The sequence below is a fragment of the Hetaerina americana genome, unplaced genomic scaffold, assembly GCF_022747635.1.
Source record: "Hetaerina americana unplaced genomic scaffold, ioHetAmer1.1.p SCAF_38, whole genome shotgun sequence".
NCBI lineage: Eukaryota > Metazoa > Arthropoda > Insecta > Odonata > Calopterygidae > Hetaerina > Hetaerina americana.
Window position 1 is genome coordinate 1,322,591 of NW_027286963.1, and position 6,756 is coordinate 1,329,346.

Below are 6,756 nucleotides of genomic sequence, written 5' to 3' on the forward strand. Positions count from 1 at the left end.
CATTGCCTTACTCAATAGCGTTTTTAATGTGACACCATCACTGAAAATGCCCTCCCCATTGGGGTCAGATGCCTTTGCAGCCACATCACCAAGGAACAGATGGTGTGTTGACCACTTTTCGTCTGTCTCCTAACCTTCGACCTATCTGGCACAGGTGACCCTACCAGAAGAAATTATTATTGCTCCAACCACCACAGCTCTAGGGGCATCGGAACGCACAAGCCCTTCCACCACGTCAAGGTTGTAGTCCATGGGGAGACAGTGTATTATTTATCCAATGATATATTAAAATTATTGCAAAAATAATTTGTAAATAACAAAATTTGAGTTTTATTACGATTAAATTCAAAAAATTTGAATTACTTCACTGCAAAATGTTATAAAGTAGTACTTTGCCATCAGAATTTGATGTATTTATAATGGATGATGAAAAAAAGTAAGTGTTATCGGTGAAAGACATTTTTAACATTGAGGCAATTTTGCTTTTTGCTAAAAACCCAATTATAAAATATTTGACCAGCTATCGAGGAATTGTAATGATTTTTATGAGGTTTGTTTTGTACACAAGAAAGAAAGTGGTATTGTAATCCAAAATTTGAATCGCTCTTTGCTGTTTTCTGCAAGAAATCTATTCTAAACAATCAGATATGTCTGACTATAAAAAGTTTCATGTCTACTGTAATGCAGATAACATAATGGGCCTTAGGGCAAGAGAAAATATTGTCACAGTAATTTAGGAGACCTTTTACAGCAGCCAAATTGATCTTCAGTCTACATTTCAAGCTCTTATGGCAAGGTGGGATAGATTGTAGAAAATATTTATTGATGATTTCAAATTTATTTCGTTGAATAATGGGGAGAAACATTTTAATAGTTATACTGGAAGGTTCTCCTCCATAGATGCATTCATATTCTGTCATATTCACACATGCCTGAGTGCCAGTGATCATTTCCAGATGATTTTAATATACCTGTAGATATGGATACTTAACCCAAATTTGGGCCATGTGGATGGCTATAATTAGGTTATAATCAATGTCCTTTTGGAAATGTTTTACAAGGAATATCATCTCCCACCATGGTGAGGATTGAGCGTTAACTGAGTAAAATTGAGGATATCATTAGGGCAGCCAATTACATGGTCCATTATGAAAGTAATGCACATGATTTAATTGTGATATGACTATCCATGGCAGTCATAGTCTACCCCTGAATCACATCTTGGCAGAGTGAGGCAAATGCCAGAGACAGACAAAGGCAGACTGAGACAAATACAAGATGGTTTCGAAATAAGAAGAGATTTGGGATGTATTCTAAGAGGTTTTAATTGACTCTTTCAGTTGGGTTTTAAAATTTTTAAGGAAAATTAATCTATTGAGAAAAACACAACAGAAGTATTTTCCTTAAGGCTATTTTTTTAAGTGTTCCTTTATTTATTTATGAATTAAAAATGTATTTTGAGTTTTTAAATGATACGACAGTGGTGTACAATAACCTTGGCTTTTGATGCACCCTAAATATACCTAATACTACTTAAATGTTTCAGCCCTATATTATGAATTCAATCCAAGTAAAGTTGGCATAAACTAAAAGGGTTAATGCATTAATTCCCAAATCAAACTTCCGCAGGAACAGCCTACTTTCAATAATAAACATATTACCTTGATGGGCACTTCAAATAAAACACTAATTTTTTTTTGTTTTCAAACTTTATTATGACTTCTGTCCATTAAGCATTCATTACCAAAGTGGAATTTCTGAATTTGCATGGTGTTTCTTGGTCCAATGATCCCCTGTGAAAATAAAATGAAAGATGTCAATGTCAGTTTTATCAAGCAAGAATTAATAATGTGGCTCATTACAAAGTATTTGAACACTTTCATGCATTATATATATATATATATATATATATATATATATATATATATATATATATGCCTGCAAAATGAACCAAAAATGCATACCCATACTCAGAACTTGCAGTTGGCTCTATAAAAATAAATACTTTTGCCATTTACCCACACTTTGAATCTAGTTACAGATTAGTAAGCACAATTACAATGTTCACATACAATATGCATCACAGGGTGCAGATAATTTTTTATAACTCTAAAGGCTTTTTGTTTTACAGTTTGTCATTTGTTAATATGGAGTGTGATGACCAAGCTTTAGTTTGTCAGTCAGCCAAGGGGTTACAACCATTGCAACAGATATGGGATGAGAATAAATATAAATAAAACAAAGATCATTGGAATTTCCCAGGAAGAGAAAGGCTAAGCTTCACATTAAAATACAAGGGCAAAGAATAGAGCAGGTAGAACAGTTTACGTGTCTCGGAAGTGTTTTGGACCAACACGGTCAAAGTAGTAGGGATGTAAGGAGAAGAATTGCGCTAGGCAAAGAGGCTTTCACAAGGAGGAGGGAGTTGATGACGGGGACGTTGAGTAAGGATGTTAAGAAAATATTCGTAAAAACTTTGATATGGAGCGTAGCTATGTATGGCACGGAAAAGTGGTGGGGGGCTTTTGAAATGTGGGTGTGGAGAAGAATAGAGAAGGTGAAATGGACAGAGAAGAAAACAAATGAAGAAGTACTTGTTATGGTAAGCGATGACAAGGGTTTGTTGAGAGAAATCCTATGGATACAGGAAAAGTGGATGAAAGCGGTATTGACCGGCAGTGGGATGTTGAAGACTGTAATAGAGGAGAGAATGTTGGGCAAACGAGGGAAGGGAAGTAACAGGATATGGATAATGAAGGGAGGAAGAAAGTACTCAGAGATGATGAGGGGCCTGATGTAGAGTAGGATACTGGATTTTGTGTTTTGTTAGGAATCACAATATTTGTGTTGGTAGCTGTGTCCATCCAAAAACCTACCTTAACCAGTAGATTACCTTATAATATAATATGGAGTGTGTGTGTGTGTGTATAAATGGAGGGTGGAGTTTTGTGAATGTCAGACCTGATATTTGGACGGACATGGATTGAAGGCAATGAAGACATAGGTGTGCATGGAGAAAATAAGTTGGGAATCATGTTAAAAACAGTATCGAGGAAAATCAATGCAATTGCTTATTACCAGGGGCAATATGAATAGAATGAGTCCTCACAACTATAGCAATTGGCCTGAACTGACCTGCCCTGCCACAATATATCATCTCACAAAAATCCTGGCAAAGTAAAATTTATAGTGATGAGAGAGTGAACATAATGAGGTGAAATAGCGAATTGACGAATCAGGATGTCGGAAAAAAACAGAAATACATTAAGTGGGAAAAATATGGAAGGATGATATCAGGTATAATTGTTATAAGAAAGAAAAACCAGACCAGGTGGGTATGAAGGGAGTCATAAGGGGTAAATTACAATAATACATATATACATATAAACAGGGTGCAGCGCTTAAATCCAGACAAATTTTAAATTGAATTTTCTGCCATATCATTGTTCCACTGGAGGTGGCGATTGGCGTTTTTGAAAGCGATAGGCATCTAGTAAACAGTCATAACCTCGAAATGGTCGAGTTCTTACGCACAGGTGCGGAGTACAATCGAAGAGCCACTATTATTGAAATTATTCATTCGGGGAGTTGTATGTTATCGAAATAGTTCAATTCTCCGGGTATCCCAGATCAACTGTTTACGATATCGTGGCTAATTATAATGTTTCAGAAGAGTCTGGGGAAGGTTTTGCTAACCTGGTGAGGAAATCTCATTTAAGGGATTGCGTGTTTGTTTGGATTTAAGCGCCGCACCTTGTACATAATAAACCTTATTAATATTCCTTCTCCTCTGTTATTCTTCAATCCCAATTTCCCCTCTTCCCATTCCTTATTCTCCAATGAACTAAATCTTTGTCTAGGTAATGATAGGGTTTATATAATGAGATGGAGAACACAATCCTGATGATTCCTGTTCTGATAGTGATGAGGGATTGGAACAAGAAGGAAGATTCCTAAACTGTAGTTTCGTACCTCACCACTTCATAGTGAGGTACGGAATTACAGTTTAGGACTGAAAAATGACCAAAGGAAGAAAGAAATAGAGAGATCTGCAGGAGACATGGGTTAATTATTACAAATAGATGGTTTAGACACCACCTACGGTATACACTGATATCCCCGGGGATCCAGAAAGATATAAAGTTGATATTCTTTATGCTTAGGCACTGATTTAGGAACAGCATGATTAATTTGCTCAGTTTTCCAGGAGGGGATGTGAATTCAAATCATAATTTAATAATTACAAATAGCAATTCATAATTATTAAATTATGATTCAATCTAATTAAATCTGATTCAAAAAGTTAAAAAAACTGTTTAAGAAGTGGGAACATTAAAGCATTAACTGAATTAACCAGGGAGTAGACTCAGTTAATAGTAGAAAAAGTAAAGAATGAGGAAAGGGAGCTGGGTACTATAGAAAAAAAATGAGACCATATCGACCGTAATCCATAATTATTCATAAACCATAATCCCCCAACTCATCACCATCTCTTCCTTTGCCTAGCATCGCATTCTAATCCCCCATCACTATCAAATGTTTCCCTCCAGGAGCAACTGTGATGGTTGGATCTCTAACTGATTGTATACTCTAAGATTGGGTCAGTAACATGTACGCCAGAATAATGTGCAACTGAAAGACCAAGTTCATTGGTCAAGCCTCTACTTCTACTGACAATATTTTATTATTTGCTAGCTCTAAGTTTACTAAACTTCTTCATAACTCTTTATTTGAAACTACTGCCACCCCTCGCTGGCTTTCGTCCCCCTGAAAAATGACCAAGTTAGTCAGTTCTGCTTTTACTTCTACTGGTAATATTCTATCCGTTGCTTGTTCTATGTTGACTATGCTTTTTCATACCTTTTTATTCAATATTATTGCAACCCTTTGCTGGATCTCGTCTAATCTGCTGTACCTTACTGTATAACTATCACTCCAGTAATGTCCGCGATTCTTTCCATCTCACCTCATATAAACCTTAAACATCTATATTTCCCCCTTCCATACTTTGCTTTATAAGGTAAGGTGTTGTGTTTTCACCTTTAATGATCTCACTCCTTTTCCTTTCATTTTGAAGATCCCTTGGTATTGCCACATCCACAATTGGTGCAGCTGCAGTTAGGTCCACAGTTGCAGTTGGAACCGCCTTGGCATGTCTGGCCTGAGCCTGGAATATGACGACATTCAAATCAATATCTTCCGCTGCAAACACTATGTTTTGGCATTTTTTCACAAGAATAGATACCATAAAACAGTTCAGAAATCTAATATTCCATTTAGACACAAGAATGTCAATTTCACCCACATCATATTGTATGCAAAGTTTTGATATAATATTAACGAATGACATAATGACAGCTAGCAATACTCCATTTGATAAGTCCCAGTCTGCATGCATTTAGAAGGGGTATCCTGTGATTCCCAAATGATTTTTCCACAATGCTGTAGTAATTTTAATTTGATAACAAGCCGAACATTCATTGTATGGAGATAGATTCCAGTACACATAGATACAAATACCCATTCTTTCCCCGAATAATCAGAAATCATAATAGTAAGAAACCGAAGTCACTTTAGAAATATTAAAAACATTGAATTTACAAGTCGGAACAATATTAAACATTGCAAAGCTGTTAGGTATACTTTCAGGTGCATGTGTATGTTAGTTGGTAATTTGAGTGTTTGCATGTTTGTGGGGTGTAAGTGTTCTTGTATGAATGTATGCCATGTTTTTTTGTGGATGTATGAATTTGTGGTTCTTGCATGCGGTTTTTTTTTCTTACTTACAGGTGGTGTGTGGCAGGGGGTGTCACACGCCCTTGCGGTGGCTTGCGGGGTAAAAAGTAGATGTAGATGAATGATTGTGTTAACTCAGGATCTAGTTGATGCTTGTAATCATAAGAAGCTATTAGATGCTGATGTGATGGACTTTGCTAAAGCAATCACGGTATATTGATTGATAAGTTTAGGAAAATGGTACTGGACAAAATAGTAAAAAAATGGGTAAAAGTATTTGAAATGAAAACAAAGAATCAGGGTTGGTCACGAGTTATCTTATGGAATTCAGGTGCATTCATATGTACACAAAAGGTGAATATGTACTTTCGGTAATACTTAATTTAATATGTATCACTGACTTTCAGAACTTTCAGCAAATCGAATTCTAGGTTTGGTTCGTTCCACAATAGATGAAAAATTGAAGATGATTAATGATCCATAGAACAATGTATCTTTTATTTCCTTTGAATAAATCTTTTATGCATGTGAGTATTTTGAGTATTTTTTCGGCATGGAACGCATTGTCGATTTTTTACATTAATTTACATGGGAAAACATGTTTCGATTAACCAGTGTTTCGCGTCACAGGCAAGATCCTGGAACGAATTTTCCTTGTTGGGGCGAGGTTCCACTGTATTATTAATCCTAAAACACATCACGCCTTCACGCACTGTTAATTCCTTTTTCATAGCCCTTTAAGATCAATTATGAACTCGAAGAAGTAATTACTTCTGCAAGAAAATTCTCACTTTAAACGTGCTAAGGATTGCGGAAATATTTTTTGGCTAGATAACGATATTATTCGTCCGTGCTGCGGTTAATTGCGGATGATTCCTTGTCAAACTATAAATATAATATAAAAATCTAAACAGCTATGGCGCTGAATAATTCATTTCCTTCCTGGGGCCATTCTGTCACCTCTTTAAGTCTACCGAAACACACGCATCTATTCCCTACCCCCCCCCCCCCCCTTCCAAA

At 36.1% G+C, this 6,756-nt stretch overlaps 1 long non-coding RNA gene across 1 annotated transcript in view; it reads right to left on the bottom strand.

Moving 5' to 3' along the window:
• Positions 1 to 1,690: 1,690 nt before the first annotated feature.
• LOC139691589 (uncharacterized) overlaps positions 1,691 to 6,756 on the bottom strand; it is a 9,415-nt gene continuing 4,349 nt past the window's right edge. Inside the window, exons 2-3 of the long non-coding RNA XR_011701607.1 lie at positions 5,041 to 5,167; positions 1,691 to 1,793 (exon numbers count right to left, since the gene is read on the bottom strand). This is a non-coding gene — a long non-coding RNA (uncharacterized lncRNA). The remainder of the gene's footprint in view (positions 1,794 to 5,040; positions 5,168 to 6,756) is intronic.